The 13,949-nt window shown below is 46.2% G+C and overlaps 1 protein-coding gene across 2 annotated transcripts in view; it reads right to left on the bottom strand.

The window, feature by feature from the left end:
* Positions 1-13,949, bottom strand: part of Prkce (protein kinase C epsilon) — a 485,801-nt gene that overhangs the window by 94,354 nt on the left and 377,498 nt on the right. The window lies entirely within an intron of this gene.

Below are 13,949 nucleotides of genomic sequence, written 5' to 3' on the forward strand. Positions count from 1 at the left end.
AACTGCATGTATGGTGCAAGGCTGCAGTCTCAACTTTCAGGGCTGCTGATAAGAAGTTTAAGGCCATCCAACCCACCCCCCTCTCTCTCACACACACACCACTCCTATCTTTCTTTTGTGATATCAGCCTGAGATAGATAGAAAAGAGAACTGAATTTTGATTTTGAGCATGCCATGAGGTGTGGCCATGGACAAGTCTCCCCTCTTTGGAAATACAAGGTATCAGGGTGTCAACTGAATAACGATTCTCTCAAAGAAATCCTGGTCCTATGCATGAAATGTGGGGATGGTTTTTTCTAGATACAGAAGGGCTTTGCAGGTGGACTAAACCAGCCATGGCTGTGCCGGATCAGCAGTGTGGCCTTCATGGCAAACGGGTGTCCCTACAGGAGGGGAGCAGGGAAAATCTGAAAAGGGGGAGGAGGAGGATGTAGCAATCAGAGACCAGATTGAGTGGTACAGCCATAAAACAAAGGCTGCAGAAGTCCCTACGTCAGTGGTCCTCATCCTTCCTCACGCTGCTTGCTTTAACACAGTTCCTCGTGTTGTGGTGACCCCCAGCCATAAAATCATTTTGTTGCGACTTCATAACTGTAACTTTGCTTTTGTTATGAATCATAGTGTAAAGATCTGTGTTTTCCAATAGCCTTAGGTGACCCCTGTGAAGGGGTTGCTCTACCCCAAAGGGGTTGCTACCCACAGTTGAAAACCATTGCTGTAGGCTTCCTCCCCTCAAATGCAGCCCCCAGAGAGCCAAGCCACAGTTACCCACCACTCAGGGTAGCCCCTCCTTCTCTGTATCTATGATAACTTGAGGAGAAAGAAGCCTGAATCCACTTGACGCAGTTCACCATGTCCTAAGCAGCTAACATGTAGGATATTGTTCAGGGTGTCAGGGAAGCAGGTATGAACTGTGGTGTCCTGGTGGTCTACAGTCAAGGGTGGATGGAGATGGGACATGGATAGAGTGGGGATTTAAAAAAGCAAAGGGACCTGGCAAGGTGACGATACAGGGTGCTATCCAGACCAGGAAGCCAGGGAGGGGTCTAAAAGGAGATAGACCTTCCTAGACTGAGTCAGGGACAGATACCTCACCACGGGAATAGAGTGAACATGCTTAGGGACAGCCAGGTGATCAGACCAGAGGGAGAGCCAATGGAGGTCTGAGAGGCCAAAGAGACACAAGGCATCTTGTTCTCCATAATAACCCTCCATCTTTCTCTTCTCTCATTCTCATGTTTCATGTAGCCCAGGCTGGACCAGAATTTGCTATGTAGCCAAGAATGATCTTGAACTTTGATCCTCTGCCTCTACCTCCTGATGCTGAGATTAGAGGTATGTGTTGCCATGCTTCTTTTATGTTGTGCTTGGGATCAGTCTACCAGCTAAACTACCTCCTCAGCTCCTGGATAATCTCTTCCATGGGCTGCTGCTTTACTGGTATTCAAAGAGGACCCGAGGTAGCATTTCTATTCTATTTGTCTCAGAGTTCATCTCTGGGGTGGTGTGAAAGAAAATGGCCCCCAAAGGGAGTGGCACTCTTAGGAGTTGTGGCCTTGTTGGACGAAGTGTCTCACTGTGAGGGTGGGAGTGGGCGTTGAGGTCTCTTTTGCTCAAGCTTCCCTCAGTGTGACAGACAGTCCACTTCCTGCTGCCTTCTGATCAAGATGTGGCCAGCACCATGTCTGCCTGTATTCCATCATGCTCCCTGATATGATGATAATGGACTGAACCTCTGAACTGTAAGCTGCCACCTCAGTGAAACATTTTCCTTCATGGTCACGGTGTCTCTTCACAGCAATAGAAACCCCAACTAAGACACCCTCCAAGGCTTTCCCTGTTTTGTTCCCCGCCCCCAGAGCATCAACTTGTCCTCAGAAGTTCCTGTTGCCTTGCTGATTGTTCATCTAAGCTAGTGATTCTCAACTTGTGGGTCACAACCCCTTTGGGGATCAAATGACTCTCACACCAGGGTCACATATCAGATGTTTATATTACAATTAGTAACAGTAGCAAAACTACAGTTATGAAGTAGCAATGAAATAATTTTATGGTTGGGGGTCAGCACCACACAAGAACTGTATTAAAGGGTTGTGGCGTTAGGAAGGTTGAGAACTACTGATCTAAGCATTCCTTCCCATTAATATCCTCAAGACCAATAGTGCTCAGGCCAAATCCCACCCAAGGGAGTCAGCAACTCTAAGGGTGGGACCAGACCAGTCCTTGTTAAATCCCCAGGTGACCCTGGTGTCTGCCCAGGGTTTGGAAGCACAGACTCTCACCCATCTGGTTTCTGTCAAGATATTTTTACAAGAGTAGAACTTAAGGATTCTAAATTAGTTCTCTTTTTTCTTTCTGAGGATTCCCTCTAAGATGTAAATTAAAACAACATTGAGATTCCACCTAATCCTGGCCAGAATGGCTGTCATCGAGAAAGCAAACTGTACCAATCGCCCCAGCTGCTGGCACGGATGGGAGAATGGTGGACACACTGTTGGTTGGGGATGCAAACTGGTGCAGCCACTGTGGAAGTCGTGATGGAGTTGTTCAAAGGACTGGAAATCGAATAGCAGCAAGACCCAGCCAGATCACTGCCAGGTGTGTTCCTGGAGGATTCTGCATCTGCATACCAGAGAGAGCTTGCACATCCAGGGACATCGCTGCCCTTTTCATTACAGCAAAGACACAGAGGCAGCCTACGTGTCCATCAACAGCAGAATGAAGAAAATGGGGAGCATACGCTCGATAGTTTTATTCAGCCTCAAGGAAGAATGAAATTATGTCATTTGGAGGAAAATGCACGAAAAGAGCATATAAAAGCAGGGGAGGGTCTCTGTGGGAGGAAGAAAGGATGCAAAGGAAGGTGGGGAGGCACAAGAAAAGAGTAATGGGTGGGTGTGAAGGTTAGTTTGTGTCAACTTGGCGCAGTCTAGAGTCACCTGGCAAGACTCTCAATGAAGAACGGTCTAGATCAGGCTAACATGTGAGCACATCTCTGGGGAGCTGTCCTGATGGCCTTAAGCAACGTGGGAAGATTCAGACTGTGTAGGGTCCGAGAAAACACTGAAGGAAGACCCCAGACTCAAATAGTATAAAAGCAAAGAGCGTTGGTTCTATAGAAACAGCCAGCTCATGCAGAGTTGTTCACCTGTACAAAATGGCGACAACCATGTGGGGGGGGGGGCGTGCAGGCTCCTTTTAATCACAGCTAGAGGAATTTCAGGAACAGTGAGGTCATCTTAAACATAATTGGTTAAGCAAGCAGCAGGTACATTAGTGTATTTTTAATTGGCTGTGGTTTTATCTTTGGATTGGAGGAACTGTCCTTGCGACTTTGTGTGGCTGACTCAGACCTTTTTCGTGCTCTCTCCCTCATCCCTGAATGTAATTTGTTGATAAATGGCCCTTTGTTGGGAGAGACACCTGTTTGCCCCTCTCAGAGAACTGAAACCTAAATTCAGTTGTGAACGTGAGAAAGTTTAAACCCTTCACTGATGGCCTGAAGAGATGTGGGAAGACTCAGACTGAGCATGTGCAGCACCATTCTCTGGTTTGGGGTTCTGGTCTGTGTAAAAGTAGAGAAGACTGGCTGAGCAGTAAGCCAACAAGCATTTATCTCTCTGCTCTTGAATGTGGATGCCACTGACTGCTTCAGGCTCCCGGCCACTGTGAATTCCCTGCTGTGATGGACGGTGCCTTGGCCTTAGAAACCAAATCAGCCTCTTTCTTCCCTAAGTTGCTTTTTCTTAGGACATTTTATCATGGCCATGGAAATAAAACTAAAATGTTAAATGTTTTTGCCTATATATGGAATCTAGACTTAACTCTGTTTGTGTGCGTGTGTGTACACAGGTGGGTACGTGTACATGCACATTCATGTGTAAAATAAAGCAAAAGATGGTCCAACAAGGGGAAGGAAGGGATTAACATGAGAGGGGATAATGGGAAATAAAGGGTAAATATGAGTAAAATACAATGATATATGTATGAAAATGCTTTCATGAACCCTACTGCCTTGTACACTAAAACTTAATTTAAAGGGGAATAAAAGGGATCCCCCCAAGAACAAACATCCTTAGCATCAGGATCACATAGAGGCTCATGAGAGAAGGGATCCTTGCAGCCCACACTGTTTCTGATTCAGAACCTGGACGTCGACATCTCTAACAAGTTCTCGGGAGATGATGCTGGTCCAGTGACCACACTTGGAGAATCTCTACCCTAGAGACCATGGGGCCAGTCTTACTCAAGGCAAGCATAGACACACTGCTTGTTCATACTGCCCCATGAGCTGAACAATGTCAGAAACAATGACCACGATGTCCAGTCCACAGTCACCAACCCTGAGCTAGGGTTATGGTCACAGCAGAGGATTTGAACAACCTAAATCTCTAAAGGGAACACTCGCCCTCACTCCTCTTACAGTCTATCCTAACATTAGCCATGTAGTCCTCAGGATAGAGGCTGTAGCATTACAAAGAGGAGACCCACCACAACTGTATCACTCACTAGCTGCCTGACCTCCGCCAAAGAACGTCATCTCTCTGTGTTCAACTTTCTGACCAGCAAAAATGAGGATACCGGGTCTACCTTATAGGATTAAGCTTTACATTTTGTTCTGCAGTACCTGGGGTTCAGACTTAAGAGTCTTGAGCATGTTAGGCAAGCTACAGCTTCAGAGTTGGTGATCCATGAGGATTAGCCAGGCCTGTTGTTATTGGCAGTACTAAGCACTGTTATTGCTGCTTCTCTTTCCCATCATCTTCTCCATCACCTTCTCTCCCAACAAATAATGCTTCCCTACATCTTCAGGCCGGCCTCCTCCTGTGGAGTCCACCTCCTTTCCTCTGTTCTCTCTGTTCTGTGTCTCTGCCTCTTCATAGACGTCTTCCCACAACCATAAAGTGCTGAGCCCACAAGGCTGGACGCCGGGCCTCTGGTGGTGTGAGCTGATCTACGCACACCCACAGCTTCCATGGCTCTAAGCATGGATGAGTCATATGCTCACCCCTCCTGCCTGGACGTCTTCTGTAAGCTTCAGATGCACCTATCTGCTTCTGAACCCCTCCTCCAGATGCCTTCCAGGCACTCAAACCCAACTTGTCAAAATGGACCCCATTGTCTTCCTCAGCAAGCTGGTCCTCACGCGGAGCTTCCTGTCTGAGGTCCAGTCTTCACATTCAGCCCGTTTCTCAAGTTAGAAGTGCAGCAGTCATCTTTAATTCTCCCTGTTGCTCTCTCTTCCTGTTGTACCTTTCTGTTCTCATACCTGACCACTCCTCTTGGTCTCCCCCACTGGCACACCCACCTCCCTGACTCAAGCAGCCTTCATCTCTTGTCTAGAGTTCTGCTTTGTTAGGAATGTTTCTACATGTACTTCACTTTCCCATCCTGATGCTGGTCACTCTGTAGAGAGAGGGGGGCTCTGCTGAGATGGGAATCTGATGACACTCTTCCACACTCCTGTCACCCTACTAACACGTGTGTGTGTGTGTGGGGGGGTGTTGTATGTATATTGTACATGCACGTGAGTGTGTGGGTACGTGGAACCATGTACACATGTATGGAGGCCAGTGCAAGATATCAAGCATCCTTTCGTATCACTCTAATCTTCTTAACCTGGAGACTGTCTCTCACTGAACCAGAAGCTTGCCCTTCCAGCCAAGTAAGCTGGCCAAGGCAGTTTCAGGAGCTGCTGCCCCTCTCCACCCACCAATACTAGAGTTACAGGAATGTGCAGACATGCCCAGAATTTTACACGGGTACCGGGGATTCAAACTTAGGCCCTTATGCTTGCACAGCCAAGTGCTTTTATTCACGGAGTAGCCTGCCAAGCTCTCCATAATGCTTTTAAAGGCTTGTGTTCCTCTTAGGACAGGTAAAATCACCTTACCACACTGTAGGACTCACATGATCTTCTGAGTCACATGCCTTCTGGCTGTCCCTTATTCCTTCTGCCCTAGAACCTCCATCATGTTCTCGCTGTCTGCACTGCCTCCCCTTTCTCCTCTCTCCTACAACGTGTTCTCCCTATCTCCTTATCACAAAGATTTCGGTGCACCCACCTTCTCTTGGAGGAAGCAGTCCTTGACGTTCCTGACAAGACCCAGCCCCTCTGCCGTGTATCATGTCCCCTGTCACAGCATTCAGCTCAGGGGACGCTGCATTTGTGTGACTGTCATTTCCCCAGTATCTATGTACTGCCTGGATTTATATCAACTTGACACAATCAATTTCATTTGAGAAGAGGGAACCTCAATTGAGAACATGCCCTCACCAGATCAGCCTGCGGGCATGCCTCTGGTGCATTTTCTTCACTGATGATAGTTGGGGCAGCGTGGGCGGGGTACCCCAGCTCACTTTGGGCAGTGTACTAACCCTAGGCTGGCAGTCCTGAGTGCTATAAGAAGCAGACCAGGAAATCCACAAGGAGCAAGCAGTAAGCAGAACTCTGCCATGGTGTCTGCCTTGGTTCCTGCCTCCAAGTTCCTGCCTTGAGTTCCTACCTTAGCATCCCTCAGTGATGGGCTTATGGGCTGTAAGCAAAAATAATGCTTTTCCCTCCCAAGTTGCTTTTGGTCATGTTTTATCACATGATAGAAACACTAACAAGGCAGTCACTACGGTCCAGGAAGGCAGGCAGGGGCTGTGGGTAGTTCTAGACTGCTTCTTATGAATTTTCTCTTTTTAAGGGAAATAGAGGCCCCAAAGAGAAATTTTTGTAATTCTCTTTAAAAAAAAAAAAAAGTGCTATAGATCTAGGGATGTAGCTTAGTTGGGAGAGTGCTTGCTTAGCATTCATGACACTCTGAGTTGTAGACCCAGTATTGCACAAACAGCATTCCAGAGGTGCAGGCAGGAAGATCAGAAGTTCAATGCCACCCTAGCCTGAGTTTTGTTTCCTATTCTCTCCATCAACCAGGACTAGTCTCACACATAGTAGGTTCCTAGTGCGTCTATGCTGAATGCTTGCACTTTCTTTTTCAATATAGGGTCCCTCTGTATATTCCTGCCTGTCCTGCAACTCACTCTGTAGACAGCCTCAGACTCACAGAGATCCACCTGCCTCTGCCTCCTGAGTGCTGGGATGAAAGGCGTGCACCACCACCTCCACCCATTCTTGAGTGCCCACCATACGCTCCCACTGTTAGAAATTCCAAAGGAACCAGGTGTTCCCATGTTATTTTTGATCAGAATGGCTCAGAATACACCTTCCTTTGAATCTGCTTTCTGCCTCACACAACTCCTGTGCACTCCCGCACAGCATAACCACTGACCTTTCTACACATTAGGGATGCTTGAAAGCCAGGTAAGCTTTTCCATTCCCCACCCTCTCTAATCAGCGTGGATAGCTGCTGACCTCTGACACATTGGAGAAGGGTGTTTTGATGCAGATGGAGAACCTCAAGTCATTCTGGGAACTACTTAATTATATAAACTGAAATCAAAAGAAAGCTGGCAAAGCCAGCGGCTACTTATTAATCCCCTCTTGGCACCCATAGAAAACAAAACCAAAAACCAACTTCCTGGTAAAGTAAGCAAATATGTTTTCTGAGGTAATCAAAGGTTTGCAAAGCCTATTCTACACCACCTCACTTAATCTCCTTTGACTCTCTAAAATGTTACGGTCTTGTGATAGCAAGTAAAATAATAAAAACTGTAAAGAGATTATGTGTCATGGCCATTTAGGGTAAAACCAGGGAAAGAATGACCAACCAGCTGGAAGGAGCACATCATGGCTTTGAAATTCCCACTGGCCTCTTCTTTCATCATCTTTTTACTCATCTTCTTGCCCTCGAAGGCAACCCCAGCCTCAAGGCCTGTGTACCCTTCAAGGTATGATAGATAAGACAGAGGCTTCCCCTCAACAGCACCCTGTGTCCTGCCAAGTGGGTTTGTTTGGACATACACTCTCCACCATTTGTTAGATGTTTATAAGTACAAAGATTCTATCTCATTTTGATTGCACACGAAGGCATAACAGGAGACCAGACTTGGAACAGTCTGCCTTTGATGGGCCTGTGATGACACAAATGGTTTCTGCAGGGTACCCAAGGGAGTCACAGGTCCTCATCTTATAAGCATCCCCACCCAGTGCTGGGGATACAAACCATGGGCTTATGCATGCTGGGCAAGTGTTCTACTATTCAGAGACACCCCAGCCCTTTATTCCATCTTTCCAAACAACTTCTCCCTACTCTCCTGTGACCTCCACATCATCGAAGACTAAGGTTATCTAACCATGGGTCGAGACCACTTGGGGGGGTCAAACAACCCTTTCACAAAAGGTGTCACCTAAAACCATTAGAAAACACAGATATTTACATTATGATTCATAGCAGCAGCAGCATTATAGTTATGATGTAACAATGAAAATAACTTTATGGTTGGGGGTCAGCACAACATGAGGAACTGTGTTAAAGGGCTGCAGCATTAGGAAGGTTGAGAACCACTGACCTAAGGCATCAATTTGGAAGGTCTTTCTTGAGTACTCAGCCTGAAGTTAGGTGTCTGGGGGAACCAGGAAGTTACCTAAGTTATGACTTTGGTATCTAGACGCTAGGAATGCAACACAGGAAACCACAGAGGGCAGTCCCAGACACTGGATGACTCTGAACTGAATTCTCAAGGGTCAGAGCAGGTTGTGAAAACTGGAGATCTGCCTTGAATCTTTAGATACTTGTCACTCAGGCCTTACCATGTATAGGTCACTATGGGAAACAGTCTTGTGACAAGTTCATCTACCTATTCACCAAATCACAAGTGTACTGATGGAATTGGCCATTGCTATGGGATCTGGTTCAGAGTCACCTGACCTGGAGGAAAGACCAGTCCTATCTCAAGCATTGTGAGACAGGAGATGAGAAAGCCTGGAGGTGAGAGGGCAGCCCTGAGGATAGAAGTGAGTAGAGACATGTGGGAACAAGAGGGTAGTACAATAAAAACCAAATCACCCCCAAATAGCCAAGAAGCCTGCCTCCTAGGGAAACTGTGTGTAAATCCAGGACACCAAGGTAGAAACAGACTGCTGGTGGGATGGGGGGGAGGGTGTTCCTGAAACACAAGTAGGAGCATGGGAATTCTAAAAAGCTTTTCAGTTGTAAAGTTACATAATTATAGCTGATTTTAAGGAAGATCATCTTGGAAGCCATGCATTAGAAGCTTAGAGTTGTTCCACCTTTAGGCAAGTTTGGTGATACACATCTATGAGGCGGAGGAAGGGGGATCAGGGTTCAAATCAGCTTTGGCCACACTGGGAATTTAAGCAAGTCTGAGCCACATGAGATCCCATCTGTACAAAAGAGAATTACTCCATCTTTTTCCTACCTCCACTATCTTAAATATCATATTAACTTGTGTGTGTGTGTGTGTGTGTGTGTGTGTGTTTATGGTCTTTTTATGTGTGTGTATGTCTGTCTTTATGGTCTTTTCGTGTTTGTGTGTGTGTGTGTAAGTACAGGAACCACTCTTTCTGGAAAATTTTAAGTGTCTAATACAGTATTTGTAGGGAATAAGCTATACAGAAAAACTTTGGGATATAATCATCTTACAATGCTGAAACCAACCCCAGACTCTTGTCTCTTCTGGTCCCAGGCATCCACCATCATTTTCTCCACTTTCATCATCCTGAAAAGTTTAAATTTATCACCTAAGCAGTATCATTTAGTGCTTTTCTTCTATACTTATCTAATTAGACTTATCATAACATCTCCCAATTTCATCCATGTTTTTGAAAATGGGAAGACTTCTTTTTTAAGGCAAACAGTATTTCCCTGGACACAGACAAGAAGACTGCTTCTCATCACAACCATTTGTGTCAAAGAGAGTGGAACCAACTCTCTTCCAGTAAAGAAATCATTTTACAATTATTATTATTATTAACTTTCACTCAATTAGAGTTGGTTGAATGGCAAAACCTCACATTTTAGCCTACTAGTTGAGAAGGTTGAAACATGATAAATATAATAAGATGTTTGTTTCCAATAGTTTGAAGCTCTAATTATTTAACCTAAACAGGTTGGCTCAAGTTCAAGTTCAAAGGGACCTAGAGTTAGGTCAAATTGATTCACCTAATAAAACTCAAACAGGCATTTCCTCCTTCAGATAGCACCACATTTAGCCCCAGGACCAACCTCAGATCACTGTCCTCTACCCTCCCATGCTTCTCTCTGGGTGTGGAAGGTGGGGAGAGCAAGTGTGTTGCAGTGCCTCTCAGCAGACAACTCTTTCCTCCACAGGGACCATCAGCATACGTAGAAACAGCTCTTCCCCAAGGCTATGATGGTTCACATGAACTGGGCCCAACTACAAACACCTCAGCAGTGTGGGGCACCAGAGGGATCCCTTCCAGAAGCGAGGCTGCCTCCATGGTCAGGCAGGAAGGGAGTGTCCTTGTCCCCAGCTTCCTCTTTGGATGACAAATAGAGGTTAGACAGAAACCCTTCCATCCATGAAGGACACCGTGGTGCTGATTCACGGAAGTGCTTTCTTTCCTCCATTGTTTGGTGAGCATCATGCCCCAACTGAACTGCCTCCTCCCAGCATCCTGGCTTCCTCCTGGTTCCACCCCACTGGAGGCCTTCTCCAGTAATTGGCACTTGTGAGGCATGGCATCTGGCCGACATCCTCTGTCTCCAGCTACTCACTTGGACTCCAGGAAAGCAGCGAGTCTACCACACGCTCCTCCAGTCACGTCCCCAATGAGGAGACCTGGTCATCTTGCAGAAGTTTCATGCTTTGCAGTAAGACTGGATCCCTAGAATCTGGTGTGTACATGCTGCACAAGATGGTGACACAGACCAACTATTTCTTTGATGTCACCAAGAAATCATTTAAGCAGAAAAAGAGAAAAAGGGAGTTGCTGTGCTGGAGCCCATTGGAGCCAGTCATCAGCTGTTTGAAGTCAAAGTGAAGCAATTATGGGATGCTCTTAAGAAGGCTTCCTTAAAGGAAGAACAAAAAAAGGTTCTAGCTTCATTTCCTCAGTCTACCCAAGTTCCAACAACAGGCTTCTCCTTTACCAACACTCTGCCCATGAGCTGAGGCTATCTCCCAACAATCCTACATCCAACTCATCTGTTCACCTATGTCTTCCCGTGTTCCAACAGGGCATAAGTGACCAGAGCTGGTACTCATGGCACCCCCTCTGATGAAGCTGTATCTGTAGAACCTCAAGGTTGAGTAGCGTAGTACCGCAATACCACAGTACCGAGTAAATGTCCCCAGCTTCAAGCTCAGTGATGCTGGAGATGCTCCCCACACAGAATTAGAGCTTGTCAGGAGGCTGATACTATAGTCCCAGAAATTCAGATGTATCTTATCATCTCTGTCAACAGCAGATGTAACTCTCAGAGAAGTCGTGCTGGAGTTCTAGGAGGCTTACCAGCTGAATACCACTGTCAACACAGCTGCAGCTTTGGGGCTGGATCAGTCCTGCCCCACTTTATTGCTATTGCCTATTGTTATGGCTTTCTCTATCTTAATCCTTTGTCCTCCTGCTGGCTTGCTTATCTATCTAGCTAACTAGCTAACCCAGAGGTTTATAAGAGCCTGTATCTATGTTAAAGTGACCTATCTGCTCAGAGAAAGGCAACCAAAAAACCCAAAACCAACCAAACAAAAACACTTGCTATCTCTTGGTATAGAAGTACTGACCAGCCACCTGGGTAGTTGACCTCATAACCAGCCTTCAACATCCCAACAGTTCTTTCCTGTCCCTTTTCTTCCTAAGAATATAGAAGTTCTTGTGTCCATTTCCCCCTCTATAAAGTCTGCACCTTTAAAATGAGCATATATTAATTACATGTAATGGATTTGATTATGACATCTTCATACTTGCGTATAATGTATTTTAATCACATTCACTTCTCACTACTCCCTCCCACTTTTACTGGTCCTCTTTCCTCTTCCCAAATAGTTCCCTTTTGTGCTGACATTAGGGTCATTTACCAGAACCTGGGTAAGGGGTTACTTACAGGAATATGGGCAATTACCAATGGGTACACCACTAAAAAAAAGTCTGTTTTCCTCACGAACCATGAACTGCCTAGAAATCCTTAAGGAGGGGCGTGGCATTGCAAGTCACTCCCTGCTCCATGACAGGATGTTGATGAGACCAATCTTGTGCAGGTTAAGCAGAGCTGCTCAGAGTTCAAGAGGACAACGGCCAGAAGACAGCATTCTGTATTCTGGAACACTCCCCCTTCCTCTCCATCTTGGGAAATTTTCTGCCCCACTTTCCATGATGTTCCTGGAGTCTTGCAAGGGATGCCGGAGATGTCCTGTTTAGAGCTTAGCATTCAGTGGCTTGCAGCTGCTTTTACAGGCAGGCAAGGTTGGAAAGTGGACCCCAAATAAAGGCGGCACATCAATCTTTCCCTTCAGTTGTGGGAAGGAACTGTAACCTGCTTGGGTGGTAGTAGTGTTGCAGAGGGGGGAAAAGCAGCCTCCTCATGTTTCCCTGGCTTAGTGTGGCAGTCATCAGTGTGACAGGTTGATTGTACCTATGAGAACAATGGCACAGCAATTACCTGCTCATCTTAAAGACCACACACACCAACACACACACTCTGACACACACACACACACACACACACACACACACACACACACACACAGAGTGTGGTCTACACAGCTCGTATCTGAGTATTCTATAAAATGTTGTTTCTTGACTTAGAATGCCATAAGGCAGATGTAGACGTAGATGTCTCTCCCCTCTAACAAACAGTATGCACTCATAGGGCACTAGCTCACATCTGGTCCGTTGAACCACACTAACCCTTTCCATCCCTGATCTGCCACAGAACATCCTGTCGTCACCAGCATGGCCTTTGAGTATTTTCAGAAGAGTCTCCACAGAAGCAGGTCACAGACATGAATGCAGACTCTTCCTGCTGTCCCTGTTGGATTCTGCTGCTTAGAGCAAGGGGTCAGTGTGGTGTCCATTCTTAGTAGTACCATGTCTGACACTGACAGACTTGGGTTCACACAGGGAAAGGCAAATGGGAGGGTGAAGAGAGGTCATGCCTTGCAAGGAGCAATGTGGCAAGGGTAAGCTCCATTGAGTTCTATTTTAGAGGTTGACCGTCTGAACTGAATAAACACACGGACCGTCAGACAAAAGAGCCCACTGAAGAGGAACTCTTAAATCACTGGAAAGACTTGTGCTGCAAGGGGCTTCTGTCTGTGACTGAGCCATGCTGAGACCAATGAGCAGCCTCTTTTGTTACCGCAGACCAAAGTCTCCTTACAGTGCCAACACTCTGTCAACCCTGAGTCCTATTGCTTTGTTCTGCACCCGAGCTCCTTCCAAAATAAAGGGTTCTGGCCTCAGCCAGATTGATTGTACTTCAGGGCTATTCACAGAGATACCCACTGTTCATGGTGAGGCTGGACTAGACGACCTGGCTGAGTGTCAGGATGCCTTGGAAGCATTTTCAAGTATACAGGTTACCAGACCAGACTTCTCTGAGTGCCTGACTCTGTGGTGGCCTCTGGAATATGCACTGATGCTCATTGCCCCCAGGTACCTCCTTGTGAATAGCAATGGCTGGTAATCACTTGACTAAGTAGGTGCCAGAAAACCTTCTAATGTCAAGACTTGGTGGTTCCACTTCATTTTATTCTGTTTTCTCTGATAATCTCATGTTAGGGAATTCAACTAGAAGATAAATTCTTAGATAGGGATATGCAGTATTCATCTAACCCAACAGTGTCAGACAAGGCACCACCCTCAAAGGAACAGTTTCTACAGTCAAGGCTGCCTCCTATAATTACTAGGGCTCTGTGGCCCATATCCGGTTGTGTCCCATCCAGACATTTATGCCATCAGACAATGAAACAGCAAACCCCAAATCATTAAAATTGCCCCAAGAGTCCCATGCTGGGAAATGGTGAAAGGCTGAATGGGATTCCACACAAGTCTGACTACTTATTAGACCACCTTACAA

Source organism: Onychomys torridus, chromosome 21 (genome assembly GCF_903995425.1).
Source record: "Onychomys torridus chromosome 21, mOncTor1.1, whole genome shotgun sequence".
Classification (NCBI taxonomy): Eukaryota; Metazoa; Chordata; class Mammalia; order Rodentia; family Cricetidae; genus Onychomys; species Onychomys torridus.